Source organism: Rutidosis leptorrhynchoides, chromosome 2 (assembly GCF_046630445.1).
Source record: "Rutidosis leptorrhynchoides isolate AG116_Rl617_1_P2 chromosome 2, CSIRO_AGI_Rlap_v1, whole genome shotgun sequence".
Lineage (NCBI taxonomy): Eukaryota > Viridiplantae > Streptophyta > Magnoliopsida > Asterales > Asteraceae > Rutidosis > Rutidosis leptorrhynchoides.
The window spans coordinates 47,313,128-47,337,149 of NC_092334.1; positions in this window are offsets into that span (position 1 = coordinate 47,313,128).

Genomic DNA, 24,022 nt, shown 5'->3' on the forward strand with positions numbered 1-24,022 from the left:
TTATTTTTCGACACTTTTCGACGCGCAATCTTTTTCTTTCTTATTTCTCGACATTCTAGTTTTTAGGACTTAGAATTTTCTCTACTTCTTATCTAATTCTCCAAACGGAAAGAAAAATTATTTAAGTGGTTAAATTAATGGACGTTGACATTTTTCTGGTTCATAGTAATAGTTGGATTTGTTAGTGGCTAGTTGTGGGCTTCCGATTTAAAGGGTCCTGGCTACCTGCTGCATCTTTTGGCTATTCGAAACGTGGGCAAAATCAGAAAAGTCTATTAATTGGATAACTTATATAAGTTTTTCTAAATTTTATAACTAATAGGATAATTCGTGATTGTACCACATTGTAGCTAAAATTTGGCCATCGCAATAAAATGGAAAATTTTGAAAGCAAGGCCTTGGAAACTCTTTTTGAACTCCGAAATCAATTAAATCAATACTCTCAAATGAGTGTTGATGACAATTCGGTCAGTCAATCTTGGATCGCGAACGACGAAACAATAACTGGTTGTGAAATCTGTGGAAATTATCACTCAACATGGGAATGTTACTATTATGTTCCTATGGAAAATTACGTACCCACAGAACCTGAATGGAGCGATTACGAAGAACGCAATTCAAACTGGGATTATTCCCAAGAATTTATCGAAACTCAACAACCAGAAGACGAGGAAAATTACGTGTCCGAAAATTCTTTAGATCATATGAAAATCAAACTCGAAGAACTCGATGCTCAAAATGAACAAATGAGCGAGTTTGTAAACCGGCAAGCTGAAACTCTATCAGATTACACACCTGTTGATCTGAGGAGTATTGTTCAAGAAAATCTCAAATCATCGAATTTTGATGAATTCGAGAGCTCCGAAATCACCAACTATCCCGATGATACTTTTTATTCAGTTTTACCAATTTCACAACATATCGACACATTAGCCTCTACCGACGAAATCATCGATCCACCAATGGATGAAGAAGAAGTAAGGGTGACAAATTGGTACTCTTGGGAAAACGATAACGTTGAAAATTTTACCCCCGAGACCAAAGTGGTGGGACCGATAAGTACCATTAATGAAGAAGAATCTACTTCGATCCCGAAATTCACCATTCCACAACCTTCCAACCCAATATTCTCAATAGACAAATCATCTACCGAAGATGAACTAAGAACTGTAATAGATAATGACACCTCAAATTTTACCCAAATGGGTAATAGAGGTGAAAACTTTGATCCCGAGAATGAACGGAAGGAAATGTTAGGAATTGACCATCCTATAGGAATATGTATGTCAGTGTATAACGATTCATTTGACCAAGAACCAGAAAAGAGACATATCCATTTACTAAAAGCTACACTTAAAAAAGAATTAAGTAGTGACGATCAACGGGTGAGTCTAAACTTTAAACCCATTGATATATTATACACCACCCGAGATATAAATAACTGGCTCACTATTTTAATTCGAGGAACTTATTCCACCGACTTCACATATCGTCAGCTAAAATGTAGGGAAGTCTAACCCCACTTAACGTTAAATTAGGGGTTCGGGTTAGTGCATAACTCGTTAATAAACATGCATGATAAGTTAGGGTAAAAGACGCATTTTCAAAGATTAGCAAACTGTTCAAAAAAGCAACCATTTTTGAAGAAAAACATGTGTGATAAAATAAGAAGGAATGAACGATGAGGCGCGCCATCTATCATTCGACGAGCTTTGTAAGTACAAACTAGGTATTCTTAATCACTTTTCTACACTAATCACCCTCATGAATTTATAATTATAGTCTGATTTCATGCAAATGAGGGCATTGCATGATCTCAAGTGTGGGGAAGGGTTATAAATTCTCTCGGGTTTACACTTAGTTTATTTGCCAAATTTTGTGAAAATTTGAAAAATTTTCAATTAAATGAAGTCAAAATCATGTTTATATATATTTATGAACGATGAAAACTAGGTGTTAATACCGAAATTATCGTTACCTCGAAAAGGACATAAATTGAGAAACAACCTAAAACGCTTGAATTCATTTAAAATGGAATAAAGGAGAATAAAAAGGCAAAGAAAGAAACTAAGTGTGGGGAGAATGTACCAAGTTATTCAATTAAAAAAAACTATCTATCACATGTTTGTACAAAGTTATTGCAGGTGTTTTTGTTTTGAACAAAATTAACTATTTTATCCGATGAAAAAAAAAGAATAGATGGATCTACACGATGAATCAATTCCATCATTAAAAGGAAGTAAAGTCTTCTGAAAAAAACACGCGCTTCTTGATTTAGGTCATGAAGTTGTCGTCCAGACCAGCTGTAGGTTGACGAAAAATCTAGAAAAGTCATTTCTAAAATCAGCAGGAAATCCACGGACCTCAGCATCAAACAGGGTTGCCAAGTGGTCAGATTTATCCTAACCATGAGAAGGATTTATCTCGTACAATGGGGAGGCACCGTGCAAATTAGCTTGATAAGACTAATGAATCAGATCCCCAGAAAGGATAATCTCCTTAAAAGATTAAAAATCAGCTTTTAAGCCTGATATTACTCAATCCTTGAGATTGACCTTAAAGATTGAGAATTACAAACTCATGGAATTCGATGATATCTAAACTCGAGCTTGAACGCGAAAATATTTTGATCAAAAATACAAACCGATTTGTTTTCTGAAAAACCATTTTCAATGCGTTCATTACCATTGAACGTAAAATCCTAGGAATTCACTAAGAATTCATTAGGTCACCTGAACCAAATCGGGTGTCAACCGTAAGAACGGTGGTTGCATAGCATGGTCAGAGACAGGACCTTGTGCCAGACCGAAAAATCATAGGATGATCTTTACTATTGCTCCTACCAAGGATAGTTCTAGCATCCGACACGTTTTTAGACCATGAACAAATGCATGTCATTAGACATTGCCTTAACAGTTTCTTGTTCATCGCTTTCCTTTACAACCGGACGGTAGTTTACAGAAAGGTAATATACGGAACAAGTAAACTGGATGTGTGCTTTCCGATACCAGGATAGCAGTGGATTACACGAACCTAAAAGTTTTAAGCCAAAATATTGATCCACAAATATATTCTGCAAACACCGATGATGGATCAAATCAGAAAACTTGTTCAGGGTAAAATCTAGCTTGAATTTTCAAAAGATCAAATGTTTTCATAAAGATCCAATTTCCTAAAGGATCTAAATTTTTATAGTCATGTGGGACTGTAAACCGCCTTTCAAATGTGCACTTTGCTTTGGAAACCGAAAGTAAATCGGCTATTTGATTGCCAGTGTCGTTGACCTAAACCCGAGGCAACTATAAAAGACACACCCACCTTTAATCATATTGTTACTATCATTGTTTATACCACTCTATCAAAATCACTGATGTACAAAGTGTGAAGAATAAAGAAGTGATTTGTATGTTTTTATTTCAAGACTGTATTGCTTGAGGACAAGCAACGCTCAAGTGTGGGGATATTGATAAGACTAAAAAGGAACATATATTTCATAGCATTATCCCCCAAGAAAGACAAGATTTTAGTTGTAATTGTTCCATATTCAAGTAATATTCGTTTATATTTAATAAGTGCGAAGACAAAAGGCGAAAACGACGAATTGAAGACGCAAAGGTCCAAAATGCTTAAATGTACAAGATACAATTAAAAAGGTTCAATTTATTGATGAGGAACGTCTCAAAATTACAAAAGTACAAGTTGCGAAACACAAAGTACACGATATAAAATAGTACGAGAGGACGTTCGAAAATCCGGAACCGGGACCCGAGCCAAGAAGAAACGCCCGACGCAACGGACCAAAAATATCTAGTCTACTATGCACAAGAATAAAATATAATATATAAATAATTATATTAATTATTTATATATTTATATTTATTTTAAATTATGTCGACGAACAAGAAAACAAAAATGATTGAGCTGGATTCTGATGGCCATGCGACTCGCATGGCCAGAAGGCTATTTCCCATGCGAGTCGCATGAGGATCAGAATCAGGCCTGGTCTATAAATTTGCCAGTTTTCGTTCGTTTTTAAACCACCACACACACAAATAATAATAATAATAATACTCCATAAGATAATAAATATATATATATATATATATATATATAGTATAGATTAGTGTTATATTAGATTAGTTCGGGTTATGTAAAGGTTATTTTACGGATTTTTGAAGTCGAAATTCTGTCCGTGTAACACTACGCGATAAATACTCAATGTAAGTTATGTTCTCCTTTTTAAATTAATGTCTCGTAACTAAGTTATTATTATGCTTATTTGAGCCAAAGTAATCATGATGTTGGGCTAATTACTAAAATTGAGTAATTGGACTTTGTACCATAATTGGGGTTTGGACAAAAGAACGACACTTGTGGAAATTAGACTATGAGCTATTAATGGGCTTTATATTTGTTTAACTAAATGATAGTTTGTTAATGTTAATATAAAGATTTACAATTGGGCGTCCCTATAAATTACCATATACACTCGATCGGACACGATGGGCGGGGTATTTATATATACGAATAATCGTTCATTTAACCGGACACGGGAATGGATTAATAGCCACTAGAATAATTAAAACAGGGGTGAAATTATGTACAAAGGACACTTGGTATAATTGATAACAAAATATTAAAACCTTGGGTTACACTCAGTCGACATCCTGGTGTAATTATTAAACAAAGTATTAAAATCTTGTTACAGTTTAAATCCCCAATTAGTTGGAATATTTAACTTCGGGTATAAGGATAATTTGACGAGGACACTCGCACTTTATATTTATGACTGATGGACTGTTATGGACAAAAACCAGACGGACATATTAAATAATCCAGGACAAAGGACAATTAACCCATGGGCATAAAACTAAAATTAATACGCCGAACATCATGATTATGGAAGTTTAAATAAGCATAATCCCTTTTATTTCATATTTAATTGCACTTTTAATTTTCGCACTTTAATTTCTGTCATTTTAATTATCGTCATTTACTTTACTCTTTAAATTAAGTTTTTAGTTATTTTTAATATTTTGCATTAGCTTTTAATTGTGACTTTAAAATATAAAATCGACAAACCGGTCATTAAACGGTAAAACCCCCCTTTTTATATTTATATTTATATATTGTTATATAAAAATAAAGTGTTTCATAAGCCCGTCTCCCTGTGGAACGAACCGGACTTACTAAAAACTATACTACTTCGCGACTAGGTACACTGCCTATTGTGTTGTAGCAAGGTTTTGGTATATCCCATCTGTAAATAAATAATTAAAACTTGCATAATTTGTAACGTATTTCGTAGTAAAATATAGTACTATCACGTACCCCCACGCTACGACATCAAGTTTTTGGCGCCGCTGCCGGGGAGTCGGCGAAATATTTATTTACATTTTTAGAAAAACAATATAAAATCTATAAAAAAAAAAAATTTAAAAATTTAAAAACCGAAAAAAAAAAAATAATTGCTTTTATATATTTTTAAGATTTTTATTTATGAAAATATAAAATATTTCTATTTTTAGTTTTATAAAAATATAAGTTTTTATTTATTTTATATATATTTTACTTTAAATATAAAACAAAATAAAAATAAATAATAAATAATAAATAATACGAACTGACCTGTCATTTTTGAACCCTTCTTGAACTGAACCAGCAGGTCATGCGAGTCGCATGACCTTTTCTCTTAGACCCATGCGAGTCGCATGAGGGGTTCTGACAGGCCCACTCACTTGACCTAAAAACGCATTTATTACGTTTTATTTTATTATTATTATTATAACCCTAGTTTTTATTATTATTATTATTATTATTATTTTTAGATAATTTAATTTATATTTACTTTTAATTAGTTTTAAATTTATAAACTTAATACTTTTATAATATAAAATATAAAAATAATATTTTTATAAAACTAATAATTTTTATAAACTTTTTATTAACTTTTATATTTTGTATCTTTTATTTATTTTTAGCGTAATTTTTGTATTTTTATCATTCGTGCTTAGTTTTAAGTCTAGTTTTTGCCGTAGTTTCATTTTTATTTCTAGAATTTTTAGGCATTGCCGTAAAATCCCTTAAGTGCTTATTCCTTAGACTAAGATTTAGGTGCTTTAGAATTTTGCGACGCCGTTTTTCGCTTTAGTTTTACCTGTAGACCTTTAGGCGCAACTTTTTAGATATAATTTTTAGACTTTTAAGTTCCGACGTTTTTCTTTCTTATTTTTATTTTTCGACACTTTTCGACGCGCAATCTTTTTCTTTCTTATTTCTCGACATTCTAGTTTTTAGGACTTAGAATTTTCTCTACTTCTTATCTAATTCTCCAAACGGAAAGAAAAATTATTTAAGTGGTTAAATTAATGGACGTTGACATTTTTCTGGTTCATAGTAATAGTTGGATTTGTTAGTGGCTAGTTGTGGGCTTCCGATTTAAAGGGTCCTGGCTACCTGCTGCATCTTTTGGCTATTCGAAACGTGGGTAAAATCAGAAAAGTCTATTAATTGGATAACTTATATAAGTTTTTCTAAATTTTATAACTAATAGGATAATTCGTGATTGTACCACATTGTAGCTAAAATTTGGCCATCGCAATAAAATGGAAAATTTTGAAAGCAAGGCCTTGGAAACTCTTTTTGAACTCCGAAATCAATTAAATCAATACTCTCAAATGAGTGTTGATGACAATTCGGTCAGTCAATCTTGGATCGCGAACGACGAAACAATAACTGGTTGTGAAATCTGTGGAAATTATCACTCAACATGGGAATGTTACTATTATGTTCCTATGGAAAATTACGTACCCACAGAACCTGAATGGAGCGATTACGAAGAACGCAATTCAAACTGGGATTATTCCCAAGAATTTATCGAAACTCAACAACCAGAAGACGAGGAAAATTACGTGTCCGAAAATTCTTTAGATCATATGAAAATCAAACTCGAAGAACTCGATGCTCAAAATGAACAAATGAGCGAGTTTGTAAACCGGCAAGCTGAAACTCTATCAGATTACACACCTGTTGATCTGAGGAGTATTGTTCAAGAAAATCTCAAATCATCGAATTTTGATGAATTCGAGAGCTCCGAAATCACCAACTATCCCGATGATACTTTTTATTCAGTTTTACCAATTTCACAACATATCGACACATTAGCCTCTACCGACGAAATCATCGATCCACCAATGGATGAAGAAGAAGTAAGGGTGACAAATTGGTACTCTTGGGAAAACGATAACGTTGAAAATTTTACCCCCGAGACCAAAGTGGTGGGACCGATAAGTACCATTAATGAAGAAGAATCTACTTCGATCCCGAAATTCACCATTCCACAACCTTCCAACCCAATATTCTCAATAGACAAATCATCTACCGAAGATGAACTAAGAACTGTAATAGATAATGACACCTCAAATTTTACCCAAATGGGTAATAGAGGTGAAAACTTTGATCCCGAGAATGAACGGAAGGAAATGTTAGGAATTGACCATCCTATAGGAATATGTATGTCAGTGTATAACGATCCATTTGACCAAGAACCAGAAAAGAGACATATCCATTTACTAAAAGCTACACTTAAAAAAGAATTAAGTAGTGACGATCAACGGGTGAGTCTAAACTTTAAACCCATTGATATATTATACACCACCCGAGATATAAATAACTGGCTCACTATTTTAATTCGAGGAACTTATTCCATCGACTTCACATATCGTCAGCTAAAATGTAGGGAAGTCTAACCCCACTTAACGTTAAATTAGGGGTTCGGGTTAGTGCATAACTCGTTAATAAACATGCATGATAAGTTAGGGTAAAAGACGCATTTTCAAAGATTAGCAAACTGTTCAAAAAAGCAACCATTTTTGAAGAAAAACATGTGTGATAAAATAAGAAGGAATGAACGATGAGGCGCGCCATCTATCATTCGACGAGCTTTGTAAGTACAAACTAGGTATTCTTAATCACTTTTCTACACTAATCACCCTCATGAATTTATAATTATAGTCTGATTTCATGCAAATGAGGGCATTGCATGATCTCAAGTGTGGGGAAGGGTTATAAATTCTCTCGGGTTTACACTTACTTTATTTGCCAAATTTTGTGAAAATTTGAAAAATTTTCAATTAAATGAAGTCAAAATCATGTTTATATATATTTATGAACGATGAAAACTAGGTGTTAATACCGAAATTATCGTTACCTCGAAAAGGACATAAATTGAGAAACAACCTAAAACGCTTGAATTCATTTAAAATGGAATAAAGGAGAATAAAAAGGCAAAGAAAGAAACTAAGTGTGGGGAGAATGTACCAAGTTATTCAATTAAAAAAAACTATCTATCACATGTTTGTACAAAGTTATTGCAGGTGTTTTTGTTTTGAACAAAATTAACTATTTTATCCGATGAAAAAAAAAAGAATAGATGGATCTACACGATGAATCAATTCCATCATTAAAAGGAAGTAAAGTCTTCTGAAAAAGACACGCGTTTCTTGATTTAGGTCATGAAGTTGTCGTCCAGACCAGCTGTAGGTTGACGAAAAATCTAGAAAAGTCATTTCTAAAATCAGCAGGAAATCCACGGACCTCAGCATCAAACAGGGTCGCCAAGTGGTCAGATTTATCCTAACCATGAGAAGGATTTATCTCGTACAATGGGGAGGCACCGTGCAAATTAGCTTGATAAGACTAATGAATCAGATCCCCAGAAAGGATAATCTCCTTAAAAGATTAAAAATCAGCTTTTAAGCCTGATATTACTCAATCCTTGAGATTGACCTTAAAGATTGAGAATTACAAACTCATGGAATTCGATGATATCTAAACTCGAGCTTGAACGAGAAAATATTTTGATCAAAAATACAAACCGATTTGTTTTCTGAAAAACCATTTTCAATGCGTTCATTACCATTGAACGTAAAATCCTAGGAATTCACTAAGAATTCATTAGGTCACCTGAACCAAATCGGGTGTCAACCGTAAGAACGGTGGTTGCATAGCATGGTCAGAGACAGGACCTTGTGCCAGACCGAAAAATCATAGGATGATCTTTACTATTGCTCCTACCAAGGATAGTTCTAGCATCCGACACGTTTTTAGACCATGAACAAATGCATGTCATTAGACATTGCCTTAACAGTTTCTTGTTCATCGCTTTCCTTTACAACCGGACGGTAGTTTACCGAAAGGTAATATACGGAACAAGTAAACTGGATGTGTGCTTTCCGATACCAGGATAGCAGTGGATTACACGAACCTAAAAGTTTTAAGCCAAAATATTGATCCACAAATATATTCTGCAAACACCGATGATGGATCAAATCAGAAAACTTGTTCAGGGTAAAATCTAGCTTGAATTTTCAAAAGATCAAATGTTTTCATAAAGATCCAATTTCCTAAAGGATCTAAATTTTTATAGTCATGTGGGACTGTAAACCGCCTTTCAAATGTGCACTTTGCTTTGGAAACCGAAAGTAAATCGGCTATTTGATTGCCAGTGTCGTTGACCTAAACCCGAGGCAACTATAAAAGACACACCCACCTTTAATCATATTGTTACTATCATTGTTTATACCACTCTATCAAAATCACTGATGTACAAAGTGTGAAGAATAAAGAAGTGATTTGTATGTTTTTATTTCAAGACTGTATTGCTTGAGGACAAGCAACGCTCAAGTGTGGGGATATTGATAAGACTAAAAAGGAACATATATTTCATAGCATTATCCCCCAAGAAAGACAAGATTTTAGTTGTAATTGTTCCATATTCAAGTAATATTCGTTTATATTTAATAAGTGCGAAGACAAAAGGCGAAAACGACGAATTGAAGACGCAAAGGTCCAAAATGCTCAAATGTACAAGATACAATTAAAAAGGTTCAATTTATTGATGAGGAACGTCTCAAAATTACAAAAGTACAAGTTGCGAAACACAAAGTACACGATATAAAATAGTACGAGAGGACGTTCGAAAATCCGGAACCGGGACTCGAGCCAAGAAGAAACGCCCGACGCAACGGACCAAAAATATCTAGTCTACTATGCACAAGAATAAAATATAATATATAAATAATTATATTAATTATTTATATATTTATATTTATTTTAAATTATGTCGACGAACAAGAAAACAAAAATGATTGAGCTGGATTCTGATGGCCATGCGACTCACATGGCCAGAAGGCTATTTCCCATGCGAGTCGCATGAGGATCAGAATCAGGCCTGGTCTATAAATTTGCCAGTTTTCGTTCGTTTTTAAACCACCACACACACAAATAATAATAATAATACTCCATAAGATAATAAATATATATATATATATATATATATATATATATATATATATATATATATATATATATATATATAGTATAGATTAGTGTTATATTAGATTAGTTCGGGTTATGTAAAGGTTATTTTACGGATTTTTGAAGTCGAAATTCTGTCCGTGTAACACTACGCGATAAATACTCAATGTAAGTTATGTTCTCCTTTTTAAATTAATGTCTCGTAACTAAGTTATTATTATGCTTATTTGAGCCAAAGTAATCATGATGTTGGGCTAATTACTAAAATTGAGTAATTGGACTTTGTACCATAATTGGGGTTTGGACAAAAGAACGACACTTGTGGAAATTAGACTATGAGCTATTAATGGGCTTTATATTTGTTTAACTAAATGATAGTTTGTTAATGTTAATATAAAGATTTACAATTGGGCGTCCCTATAAATTACCATATACACTCGATCGGACACGATGGGCGGGGTATTTATATATACGAATAATCGTTCATTTAACCGGACACGGGAATGGATTAATAGCCACTAGAATAATTAAAACAGGGGTGAAATTATGTACAAAGGACACTTGGTATAATTGATAACAAAATATTAAAACCTTGGGTTACACTCAGTCGACATCCTGGTGTAATTATTAAACAAAGTATTAAAATCTTGTTACAGTTTAAATCCCCAATTAGTTGGAATATTTAACTTCGGGTATAAGGATAATTTGACGAGGACACTCGCACTTTATATTTATGACTGATGGACTGTTATGGACAAAAACCAGACGGACATATTAAATAATCCAGGACAAAGGACAATTAACCCATGGGCATAAAACTAAAATTAATACGCCGAACATCATGATTATGGAAGTTTAAATAAGCATAATCCCTTTTATTTCATATTTAATTGCACTTTTAATTTTCGCACTTTAATTTCTGTCATTTTAATTATCGTCATTTACTTTACTCTTTAAATTAAGTTTTTAGTTATTTTTAATATTTTGCATTAGCTTTTAATTGTGACTTTAAAATATAAAATCGACAAACCGGTCATTAAACGGTAAAACCCCCCTTTTTATATTTATATTTATATATTGTTATATAAAAATAAAGTGTTTCATAAGCCCGTCTCCCTGTGGAACGAACCGAACTTACTAAAAACTATACTACTTCGCGACTAGGTATACTGCCTATTGTGTTGTAGCAAGGTTTTGGTATATCCCATCTGTAAATAAATAATTAAAACTTGCGTAATTTGTAACGTATTTCGTAGTAAAATATAGTACTATCACGTACCCCCACGCTACGACATCAGGGGCGTATGATGTTGATGTTGAGGTACTGAGTGTGATGTTGAGGCGTGGGATGCGGATGTTGTTGGTGGTGATGCTGATGCTACTGGTGGTGAAATGTCCCGTTCTTATTGATTAAAAACGTTCCATATTAATTGATTTCGTTGCGAGGTTTTGACCTCTATATGAGACGTTTTTCAAAGACTGCATTCATTTTAAAACAAACCATAACCTTTATTTCATCAATAAAGGTTTAAAAAGCTTTACGCAGATTATCAAATAATGATAATCTAAAATATCCTGTTTACACACGACCATTACATAATGGTTTACAATACAAATATGTTACAACAAAATAAGTTTCTTGAATGCAGTTTTTACACAATATCATACAAGCATGGACTCCAAATCTCGTCCTTATTTAAGTATGCGGCAGCGGAAGCTCTTAATAATCACCTGAGAATAAACATGCTTAAAACGTCAACAAAAATGTTGGTGAGTTATAGGTTTAACCTTTATATATCAAATCATAATAATAGACCACAAGATTTCATATTTCAATACACATCCCATACATAGAGATAAAAATCATTCATATGGTGAACACCTGGTAACCGACATTAACAAGATGCATATATAAGAATATCCCCATCATTCCGGGACACCCTTCGGATATGATATAAATTTCGAAGTAATAAAGCATCCGGTACTTTGGATGGGGCTTGTTGGGCCCGATAGATCTATCTTTAGGATTCGCGTCAATTAGGGTGTCTGTTCCCTAATTCTTAGATTACCAGACTTAATAAAAAGGGGCATATTCGATTTCGATTATTCAACCATAGAATGTAGTTTCACGTACTTGTGTCTATTTTGTAAATCATTTATAAAACCTGCATGTATTCTCATCCCAAAAATATTAGATTTTAAAAGTGGGACTATAACTCACTTTCACAGATTTTTACTTCGTCGGGAAGTAAGACTTGGCCACTGGTTGATTCACGAACCTATAACAATATATACATATATATCAAAGTATGTTCAAAATATATTTACAACACTTTTAATATATTTTGATGTTTTAAGTTTATTAAGTCAGCTGTCCTCGTTAGTAACCTACAACTAGTTGTCCACAGTTAGATGTACAGAAATAAATCGATAAATATTATCTTGAATCAATCCACGACCCAGTGTATACGTATCTCAATATTGATCACAACTCAAACTATATATATTTTGGAATCAACCTCAACCCTGTATAGCTAACTCCAACATTCACATATAGAGTGTCTATGGTTGTTCCGAAATATATATAGATGTGTCGACATGATAGGTCGAAACATTGTATACGTGTCTATGATATCTCAAGATTACATAATATACAATACAAGTTGATTAAGTTATGGTTGGAATAGATTTGTTACCAATTTTCACGTAGCTAAAATGAGAAAAATTATCCAATCTTGTTTTACCCATAACTTCTTCATTTTAAATCCATTTTGAGTGAATCAAATTGCTATGGTTTCATATTGAACCCTATTTTATGAATCTAAATAGAAAAAGTATAGGTTTATAGTCGGAAAAATAAGTTACAAGTCGTTTTTGTAAAGGTAGTCATTTCAGTCGAAAGAACGACGTCTAGATGACCATTTTAGAAAACATACTTCCACTTTGAGTTTAACCATAATTTTTGGATATAGTTTCATGTTCATAATAAAAATCATTTTCTCAGAATAACAACTTTTAAATCAAAGTTTATCATAGTTTTTAATTAACTAACCCAAAACAGCCCGCGGTGTTACTACGACGGCGTAAATCCGGTTTTACGGTGTTTTTCGCGTTTCCAGGTTTTAAATCATTAAGTTAGCATATCATATAGATATAGAACATGTGTTTAGTTTATTTTAAAAGTCAAGTTAGAAGGATTAACTTTTGTTTGCGAACAAGTTTAGAATTAACTAAACTATGTTCTAGTGATTACAAGTTTAAACCTTCGAATAAGATAGCTTTATATGTATGAATCGAATTATGTTATGAACATCATTACTACCTTAAGTTCCTTGGATAAACCTACTGGAAAAGAGAAAAATGGATCTAGCTTCAATGGATCCTTGGATGGCTCGAAGTTCTTGAAGCAGAATCATGACACGAAAACAAGTTCAAGTAAGATCATCACTTGAAATAAGATTGTTATAGTTATAGAAATTGAACCAAAGTTTGAATATGATTATTACCTTGTATTAGAATGATAACCTACTGTAAGAAACAAAGATTTCTTGAGGTTGGATGATCACCTTACAAGATTGGAAGTGAGCTAGCACACTTGAAAGTATTCTTGATTTTATGAAACTAGAACTTTTAGAATTTATGAAGAACACTTAGAACTTGAAGATAGAACTTGAGAGAGATCAATTAGATGAAGAAAATTGAAGAATGAAAGTGTTTGTAGGTGTTTTTGGTCGTTGGTGTATGGATTAGATATAAAGGATATGTTATTTTGTTTTCATGTAAATAAGTCATGAATGATTACTCATATTTTTGTAATTTTATGAGATATTTCATGCTAGTTGCCAAATGATGGTTCCCACATGTGTTAGGTGACTCACATGGGCTGCTAAGAGCTGATCATTGGAGTGTATATACCAATAGTACATACATCTAAAAGCTGTGTATTGTACGAGTACGAATACGGGTGCATACGAGTAGAATTGTTGATGAAACTGAACGAGGATGTAATTGTAAGCATTTTTGTTAAGTAGAAGTATTTTGATAAGTGTCTTGAAGTCTTTCAAAAGTGTATAAATACATATTAAAACACTACATGTATATACATTTTAACTGAGTCGTTAAGTCATCGTTAGTCGTTACATGTAAATGTTGTTTTGAAACCTTTAGGTTAACGATCTTGTTAAATGTTGTTAACCCAATTTTTATAATATCAAAAGAGATTTTAAATTATTATATTATCATGATATTATGATGTACGAATATCTCTTAATATGATATATATACATTAAATGTCGTTACAACGATAATCGTTACATATATGTCTCGTTTCAAAATCATTAAGTTAGTAGTCTTGTTTTTACATATGTAGTTCATTGTTAATATAATTAATGATATGTTTACTTATCATAATATCATGTTAACTATATATATATAACCATATATATGTCATCATATAGTTTTTACAAGTTTTAACGTTCGTGAATCACCGGTCAACTTGGGTGGTCAATTGTCTATATGAAACCTATTTCAATTAATCAAGTCTTAACAAGTTTGATTGCTTAACATGTTGGAAACATTTAATCATGTAAATATCAATCTCAATTAATATATATAAACATGGAAAAGTTCGGGTCACTACAGTACCTACCCGTTAAATAAATTTCGTCCCGAAATTTTAAGCTGTTGAAGGTGTTGACGAATCTTCTGGAAATAGATGCGGGTATTTCTTCTTCATCTGATCTTCACGCTCCCAGGTGAACTCGGGTCCTCTACTACCATTCCATCGAACCTTAACAATTGGTATCTTGTTTTGCTTAAGTCTTTTAACCTCACGATCCATTATTTCGACGGGTTCTTCGATGAATTGAAGTTTTTCGTTGATTTGGATTTCATCTAACGGAATAGTGAGATCTTCTTTAGCAAAACATTTCTTCAAATTCGAGACGTGGAAAGTGTTATGTACAGTCGCGAGTTGTTGAGGTAACTCAAGTCGGTAAGCTACTGGTCCGACACGATCAATAATCTTGAATGGTCCAATATACCTTGGATTTAATTTCCCTCGTTTACCAAATCGAACAACGCCTTTCCAAGGTGCAACTTTAAGCATGACCATCTCTCCAATTTCAAATTCTATATCTTTTCTTTTAATGTCAGCGTAGCTCTTTTGTCGACTTTGGGCGGTTTTCAACCGTTGTTGAATTTGGATGATCTTCTCGGTAGTTTCTTGTATAATCTCCGGACCCGTAATCTGTCTATCCCCCACTTCACTCCAACAAATCGGAGACCTGCACTTTCTACCATAAAGTGCTTCAAACGGCGCCATCTCAATGCTTGAATGGTAGCTGTTGTTGTAGGAAAATTCTACTAACGGTAGATGTCGATCCCAACTGTTTCCGAAATCAATAACACATGATCGTAGCATGTCTTCAAGCGTTTGTATCGTCCTTTCGCTCTGCCCATCAGTTTGTGGATGATAGGCAGTACTCATGTCTAGACGAGTTCCTAATGCTTGCTGTAATGTCTGCCAGAATCTTGAAATAAATCTGCCATCCCTATCAGAGATAATAGAGATTGGTATTCCATGTCTGGAGATGACTTCCTTCAAATACAGTCGTGCTAACTTCTCCATCTTGTCATCTTCTCTTATTGGCAGGAAGTGTGCTGATTTGGTGAGACGATCAACTATTACCCAAATAGTATCAAAACCACTTGCAGTCCTTGGCAATTTAGTGATGAAATCCATGGTAATGTTTTCCCATTTCCATTCCGGGATTTCGGGTTGATGAAGTAGACCTGATGGTTTCTGATGCTCAGCTTTGACCTTAGAACACGTCAAACATTCTCCTACGTATTTAGCAACATCGGCTTTCATACCCGGCCACCAAAAATGTTTCTTGAGATCCTTGTACATCTTCCCCGTTCCAAGATGTATTGAGTATCTGGTTTTATGAGCTTCTCTAAGTACCATTTCTCTCATATCTCCAAATTTTGGTACCCAAATCCTTTCAGCCCTATACCGGGTTCCGTCTTCCCGAATATTAAGATGCTTCTCCGATCCTTTGGGTATTTCATCCTTTAAATTTCCCTCTTTTAAAACTCCTTGTTGCGCCTCCTTTATTTGAGTAGTAAGGTTATTATGAATCATTATATTCATAGATTTTACTCGAATGGGTTCTCTGTCCTTCCTGCTCAAGGCATCGGCTACCACATTTGCCTTCCCCGGGTGGTAACGAATCTCAAAGTCGTAATCATTCAATAATTCAATCCACCTACGCTGCCTCATATTCAGTTGTTTCTGATTAAATATGTGTTGAAGACTTTTGTGGTCGGTATATATAATACTTTTAACCCCATATAAGTAGTGCCTCCAAGTCTTTAATGCAAAAACAACTGCGCCTAATTCCAAATCATGCGTCGTATAATTTTGTTCGTGAATCTTCAATTATCTAGACGCATAAGCAATCACCTTCGTTCGTTGCATTAATACACAACCGAGACCTTGCTTTGATGTGTCACAATAAATCACAAAATCATCATTCCCTTCAGGCAATGACAATATAGGTGCCGTAGTTAGCTTTTTCTTCAATAACCGAAACGCTTTCTCTTGTTCATCATTCCATTCAAATTTCTTCCCTTTATGCGTTAATGCAGTCAAGGGTTTTGCTATTCTGGAAAAGTCTTGGATGAACCTTCTGTAGTAACCAACTAGTCCTAAAAACTGGCGTATGTGTTTCGGAGTTTTCGGGGTTTCCCACTTTTCAACAGTTTCTATCTTTGCCGGATCCACCTTAATACCTTCTTTGTTCACTATGTGACCGAGGAATTGAACTTCTTCCAACCAAAATGCACACTTTGAAAACTTAGCGTACAATTCTTCCTTCCTCAATACTTCTAACACCTTTTTCAAATGTTCACCGTGTTCTTGGTCATTCTTTGAGTAAATAAGTATGTCATCAATGAAAACAATGACAAACTTGTCAAGGTATGGTCCACACACTCGGTTCATAAGGTCCATGAACACAGCTGGTGCATTAGTTAAACCAAATGGCATGACCATAAACTCGTAATGACCGTAACGTGTTCTGAAAGCAGTCTTTGGAATATCATCTTCTTTCACCCGCATTTGATGATACCCGGAACGTAAGTCAATCTTTGAATAAACAGACGAGCCTTGTAGTTGATCAAATAAGTCGTCGATTCTCGATAGTGGGTAGCGGTTCTTGATGGTAAGTTTGTTCAACTCTCGGTAGTCGATACACAACCTGAATGTACCATCTTTCTTCTTGACAAACAAAACAGGAGCTCCCCACGGTGATGTGCTTGGTCGAATGAAACCACGCTCTAAAAGTTCTTGTAATTGGCTTTGCAGTTCTTTCATCTCGCTGGGTGCGAGTCTGTAAGGAGCACGAGCTATTGGTGCAGCACCTGGTACAAGATCTATTTGAAATTCAACGGATCGATGTGGGGGTAATCCCGGTAATTCTTTCGGAAATACATCGGGAAATTCTTTTGCAATGGGAACATCATTGATGCTCTTTTCTTCAGTTTGTACTTTCTCGACGTGTGCTAGAACAGCATAGCAACCTTTTCTTATTAGTTTTTGTGCCTTCAAATTACTAATAAGATGTAGCTTCGTGTTGCCCTTTTCTCCGTACACCATTAAGGGTTTTCCTTTTTCTCGTATAATACGAATTGCATTTTTGTAACAAACGATCTCTGCTTTCACTTCTTTCAACCAGTCCATACCGATTATCACATCAAAACTCCCTAACTCTACTGGTATCAAATCAATCTTAAATGTTTCGCTAACCAGTTTAATTTCTCGATTCCGACATATATTATCTGCTGAAATTAATTTACCATTTGCTAATTCGAGTAAAAATTTACTATCCAAAGGCGTCAATGGACAACTTAATTTAGCACAAAAATCTCTACTCATATAGCTTCTATCCGCACCCGAATCAAATAAAACGTAAGCAGATTTATTGTCAATAAGAAACGTACCCGTAACAAGCTCCGGGTCTTCTTGTGCCTCTGCCGCATTAATATTGAAAACTCTTCCGCGGCCTTGTCCATTCGTGTTCTCCTGGTTCGGGCAATTTCTAATAATGTGGCCCGGTTTTCCACATTTATAACAAACTACATTGGCATAACTTTCTCGGACACTACTTGCTCCGCCATTACTCGTTCCGACACCATTTGTTCCTTTCGTTCTATTAACCCCTGGTCCGTAGACCTCACACTTCGCCGCGCTATGACCATTTCTTTTACACTTGTTGCAAAATTTGGTGCAGAACCCCGAGTGATACTTTTCACACCTTGGGCATAGCTGCTTCTGATTGTTGTTGTTATTGCGGTTATTATTGTTGTTAGGATGATTGTTGTAGTTGCTGTTGTTGTTGTTGTTGTTGGGCCGTTTATTGTAGTTGCGATTGATGTTGCGATTGTTGGGATAATTGTTGCGATTATTGTTGTAATTGCTGTTGTTGTTGTATTGGTGATTCTTATCACCGTTTTCCTCCCACTTTCTTTTGACTTGCTTCACATTGGCCTCTTCAGCAGTCTGTTCTTTAATTCTTTCTTCAATCTGGTTCACTAGTTTGTGAGCCATTCTACATGCTTGTTGTATGGAGGCGGGCTCGTGTGAACTTATATCTTCTTGGATTCTTTCCGGTAATCCTTTCACAAACGCGTCGATCTTCTCTTCCTCATCTTCGAATGCTCCCGGACACAATAGGCACAATTCTGTGAATCGTCTTTCATACGTGGTAATATCAAATCCTTGGGTTCGTAACCCTCTAAGTTCTGTCTTGAGCTTATTGACCTCGGTTCTGGGATGGTACTTCTCATTCATCAAGTGCTTGAATGCTGACCACGGTAGTGCGTACGCATCGTCTTGTCCCACTTGCTCTAGATAGGTATTCCACCATGTTAACGCAGAACCTGTGAAGGTATGCGTAGCGTACTTCACTTTGTCCTCTTCAGTACACTTACTTATGGCAAACACCGATTCGACCTTCTCGGTCCACCGTTTCAATCCGATCGGTCCTTCGGTTCCATCAAATTCCAAAGGTTTGCAGGCAGTAAATTCTTTGTAGGTGCATCCTACACGATTTCCTGTACTGCTAGATCCAAGGTTATTGTTGGTATGTAGCGCAGCCTGTACTGCGGCTATGTTTGAAGCTAGAAAAGTACGGAATTCCTCTTCATTCATATTCACGGTGTGTCGAGTAGTCGGTGCCATTTCCTTCAAAATAGTCAAATGGAACAAGTTAATCATACAGAATATTAAGAGTAGTTAATAGTATTTCGTAGCATAATATGAACTCATTTATAAAAGCTTTTTCTTCATATTAGCGTTTTATAAGTTTAAATTCGGGTAGTACCTACCCGTTAAGTTCATACTTAGTAGCTAATATACAATTCAACTACTACAATTCTATATGAAAAACTGATTATAATAATATTTCGCGTTCAAACTTTTACACAATATTTTACAAACTTACAATACCGCTTATTTTACATATAGCATGAAATATAGCACACAATAAATTTGATACAAGATGGTTGTGAAAATAATTCTAGCTAGTACACAAGTCATTCAGCAAAGGCAATAAAGACACGTAATTCATACGTCCAGAAACAAGTCATGCATTCTGGTTTTACTAGGATTACTTCCCATCCTTGGTCTTGTGGAACATAACCGTTATGGCCGTTGATAAGACAGCGTGTTGTAACGTCGTCAAAGGGGCGAGGGTTACGTAATGTCCAACAGTCCCGTAACAATCTAAAAACCTCATTTCTTACCCCAATTACCGACTCCGTCACTTGTGGGAACGTTTTGTTTAATAGTTGTAGCCCGATGTTCTTGTTCTCACTTTGGTGAGAAGCAAACATTACTAATCCGTAAGCATAACATGCTTCTTTATGTTGCATGTTAACCGCTTTTTCTAAATCACGAAGTCCAATATTCGGATATATTGAGTCAAAATAATTTCTTAACCCATTGCGTAAAATAGCATTTGGGTTCCCCGCAATATATGCGTCAAAGTAAACACATCGTAACTTATGGATTTCCCAATGTGATATCCCCCATCTTTCGAACGAAAGCCTTTTATAAACCAAGGCATTCTTGGAACGTTCTTCGAATGTCTTACAAACTGATCTCGCCTTAAATAGTTGTGCCGAAGAATTCTGACCGACTCTAGACAAGATTTCATCAATCATGTCTCCGGGTAGGTCTCTTAAAATATTGGGTTGTCTATCCATTTTGTGTTCTTATACTGTAAAATAGACAAGAGTTAGATTCATAAAAATAAAAATACTTATTAATACAAGCAATTTTTACATATATCATAAAGCATAAGCACACTATATTACATATATTACACCACACGAATACAACTATCTTATTCCGACTCGCTTGTTTCTTCTTCTTCGGTTTTGGTTCATTTTGCCAAGTTTCTAGGGATATATGATGTTCCCCTAATACGAGCCGTCGTAATCCACATTGGTTTAGAAAAACCTGGTGGTTTAGAGGTTCCCGGGTCATTGTTACAACTTAAGGACTTCGGGGGTTGACGATACATATAAAGTTCATCGGGGTTGGAATTAGATTTCTCTATTTTTATACCCTTTCCCTTATTATTTTCTTTTGCCTTTTTAAATTCAGTTGGGGTAATTTCTATAACATCATCGGAATTCTCGTCGGAATCCGATTCATCGGAGAATTGGTAATCCTCCCAATATTTTGCTTCCTTGGCGGAAACACCATTGACCATAATTAACCTTGGTCGGTTGGTTGAGGATTTTCTTTTACTTAACCGTTTTATTATTTCCCCCACCGGTTCTATTTCTTCATCCGGTTCCGATTCTTCTTCCGGTTCCAACTCTTCTTCCGGTTCCTCTTCGGGAACTTGTGAATCAGTCCACGAATCATTCCAATTTACATTTGACTCTTCATTATTATTAGGTGAGTCAATGGGACTTGTTCTAGAGGTAGACATCTATCATATAATATCAAACGCGTTAAGAGATTAATATATCACATAATATTCACATGTTAAAAATATATAGTTTCCAACAAAATTTGTTAAGCAATCATTTTTCAAGTAAACACGGTCGAAGTCCAGACTCACTAATGCATCCTAACAAACTCGATAAGACACACTAATGCAAAATTCTGGTTCTCTAAGACCAACGCTCTGATACCAACTGAAATGTCCCGTTCTTATTGATTAAAAACGTTCCATATTAATTGATTTCGTTGCGAGGTTTTGACCTCTATATGAGACGTTTTTCAAAGACTGCATTCATTTTAAAACAAACCATAACCTTTATTTCATCAATAAAGGTTTAAAAAGCTTTACGCAGATTATCAAATAATGATAATCTAAAATATCCTGTTTACACACGACCATTACATAATGGTTTACAATACAAATATGTTACAACAAAATAAGTTTCTTGAATGCAGTTTTTACACAATATCATACAAGCATGGACTCCAAATCTCGTCCTTATTTAAGTATGCGACAGCGGAAGCTCTTAATAATCACCTGAGAATAAACATGCTTAAAACGTCAACAAAAATGTTGGTGAGTTATAGGTTTAACCTTTATATATCAAATCATAATAATAGACCACAAGATTTCATATTTCAATACACATCCCATACATAGAGATAAAAATCATTCATATGGTGAACACCTGGTAACCGACATTAACAAGATGCATATATAAGAATATCCCCATCATTCCGGGACACCCTTCGAATATGATATAAATTTCGAAGTACTAAAGCATCCGGTACTTTGGATGGGGCTTGTTGGGCCCGATAGATCTATCTTTAGGATTCGCGTCAATTAGGGTGTCTGTTCCCTAATTCTTAGATTACCAGACTTAATAAAAAGGGGCATATTCGATTTCGATAATTCAACCATAGAATGTAGTTTCACGTACTTGTGTCTATTTTGTAAATCATTTATAAAACCTGCATGTATTCTCATCCCAAAAATATTAGATTTTAAAAGTGGGACTATAACTCACTTTCACAGATTTTTACTTCGTCGGGAAGTAAGACTTGGCCACTGGTTGATTCACGAACCTATAACAATATATACATATATATCAAAGTATGTTCAAAATATATTTACAACACTTTTAATATATTTTGATGTTTTAAGTTTATTAAGTCAGCTGTCCTCGTTAGTAACCTACAACTAGTTGTCCACAGTTAGATGTACAGAAATAAATCGATAAATATTATCTTGAATCAATCCACGACCCAGTGTATACGTATCTTAGTATTGATCACAACTCAAACTATATATATTTTGGAATCAACCTCAACCCTGTATAGCTAACTCCAACATTCACATATAGAGTGTCTATGGTTGTTCCGAAATATATATAGATGTGTCGACATGATAGGTCGAAACATTGTATACGTGTCTATGATATCTCAAGATTACATAATATACAATACAAGTTGATTAAGTTATGGTTGGAATAGATTTTTTACCAATTTTCACGTAGCTAAAATGAGAAAAATTATCCAATCTTGTTTTACCCATAACTTCTTCATTTTAAATCCGTTTTGAGTGAATCAAATTGCTATGGTTTCATATTGAACCCTATTTTATGAATCTAAACAGAAAAAGTATAGGTTTATAGTCGGAAAAATAAGTTACAAGTCGTTTTTGTAAAGGTAGTCATTTCAGTCGAAAGAACGATGTCTAGATGACCATTTTAGAAAACATACTTCCACTTTGAGTTTAACCATAATTTTTGGATATAGTTTCATGTTCATAATAAAAACCATTTTCTCAGAATAACAACTTTTAAATCAAAGTTTATCATAGTTTTTAATTAACTAACCCAAAACAGCCCGCGGTGTTACTACGACGGCGTAAATCCGGTTTTACGGTGTTTTTCGCGTTTCCAGGTTTTAAATCATTAAGTTAGCATATCATATAGATATAGAACATGTGTTTAGTTTATTTTAAAAGTCAAGTTAGAAGGATTAACTTTTGTTTGCGAACAAGTTTAGAATTAACTAAACTATGTTCTAGTGATTACAAGTTTAAACCTTCGAATAAGATAGCTTTATATGTATGAATCGAATTATGTTATGAACATAATTACTACCTTAAGTTCCTTGGATAAACCTACTGGAAAAGAGAAAAATGGATCTAGCTTCAATGGATCCTTGGATGGCTCGAAGTTCTTGAAGCAGAATCATGACACGAAAACAAGTTCAAGTAAGATCATCACTTGAAATAAGATTGTTATAGTTATAGAAATTGAACCAAAGTTTGAATATGATTATTACCTTGTATTAGAATGATAACCTACTGTAAGAAACAAAGATTTCTTGAGGTTGGATGATCACCTTACAAGATTGGAAGTGAGCTAGCAAACTTGAAAGTATTCTTGATTTTATGAAACTAGAACTTTTGGAATTTATGAAGAACACTTAGAACTTGAAGATAGAACTTGAGAGAGATCAATTAGATGAATAAAATTGAAGAATGAAAGTGTTTGTAGGTGTTTTTGGTCGTTGGTGTATGGATTAGATATAAAGGATATGTTATTTTGTTTTCATGTAAATAAGTCATGAATGATTACTCATATTTTTGTAATTTTATGAGATATTTCATGCTAGTTGCCAAATGATGGTTCCCACATGTGTTAGGTGACTCAC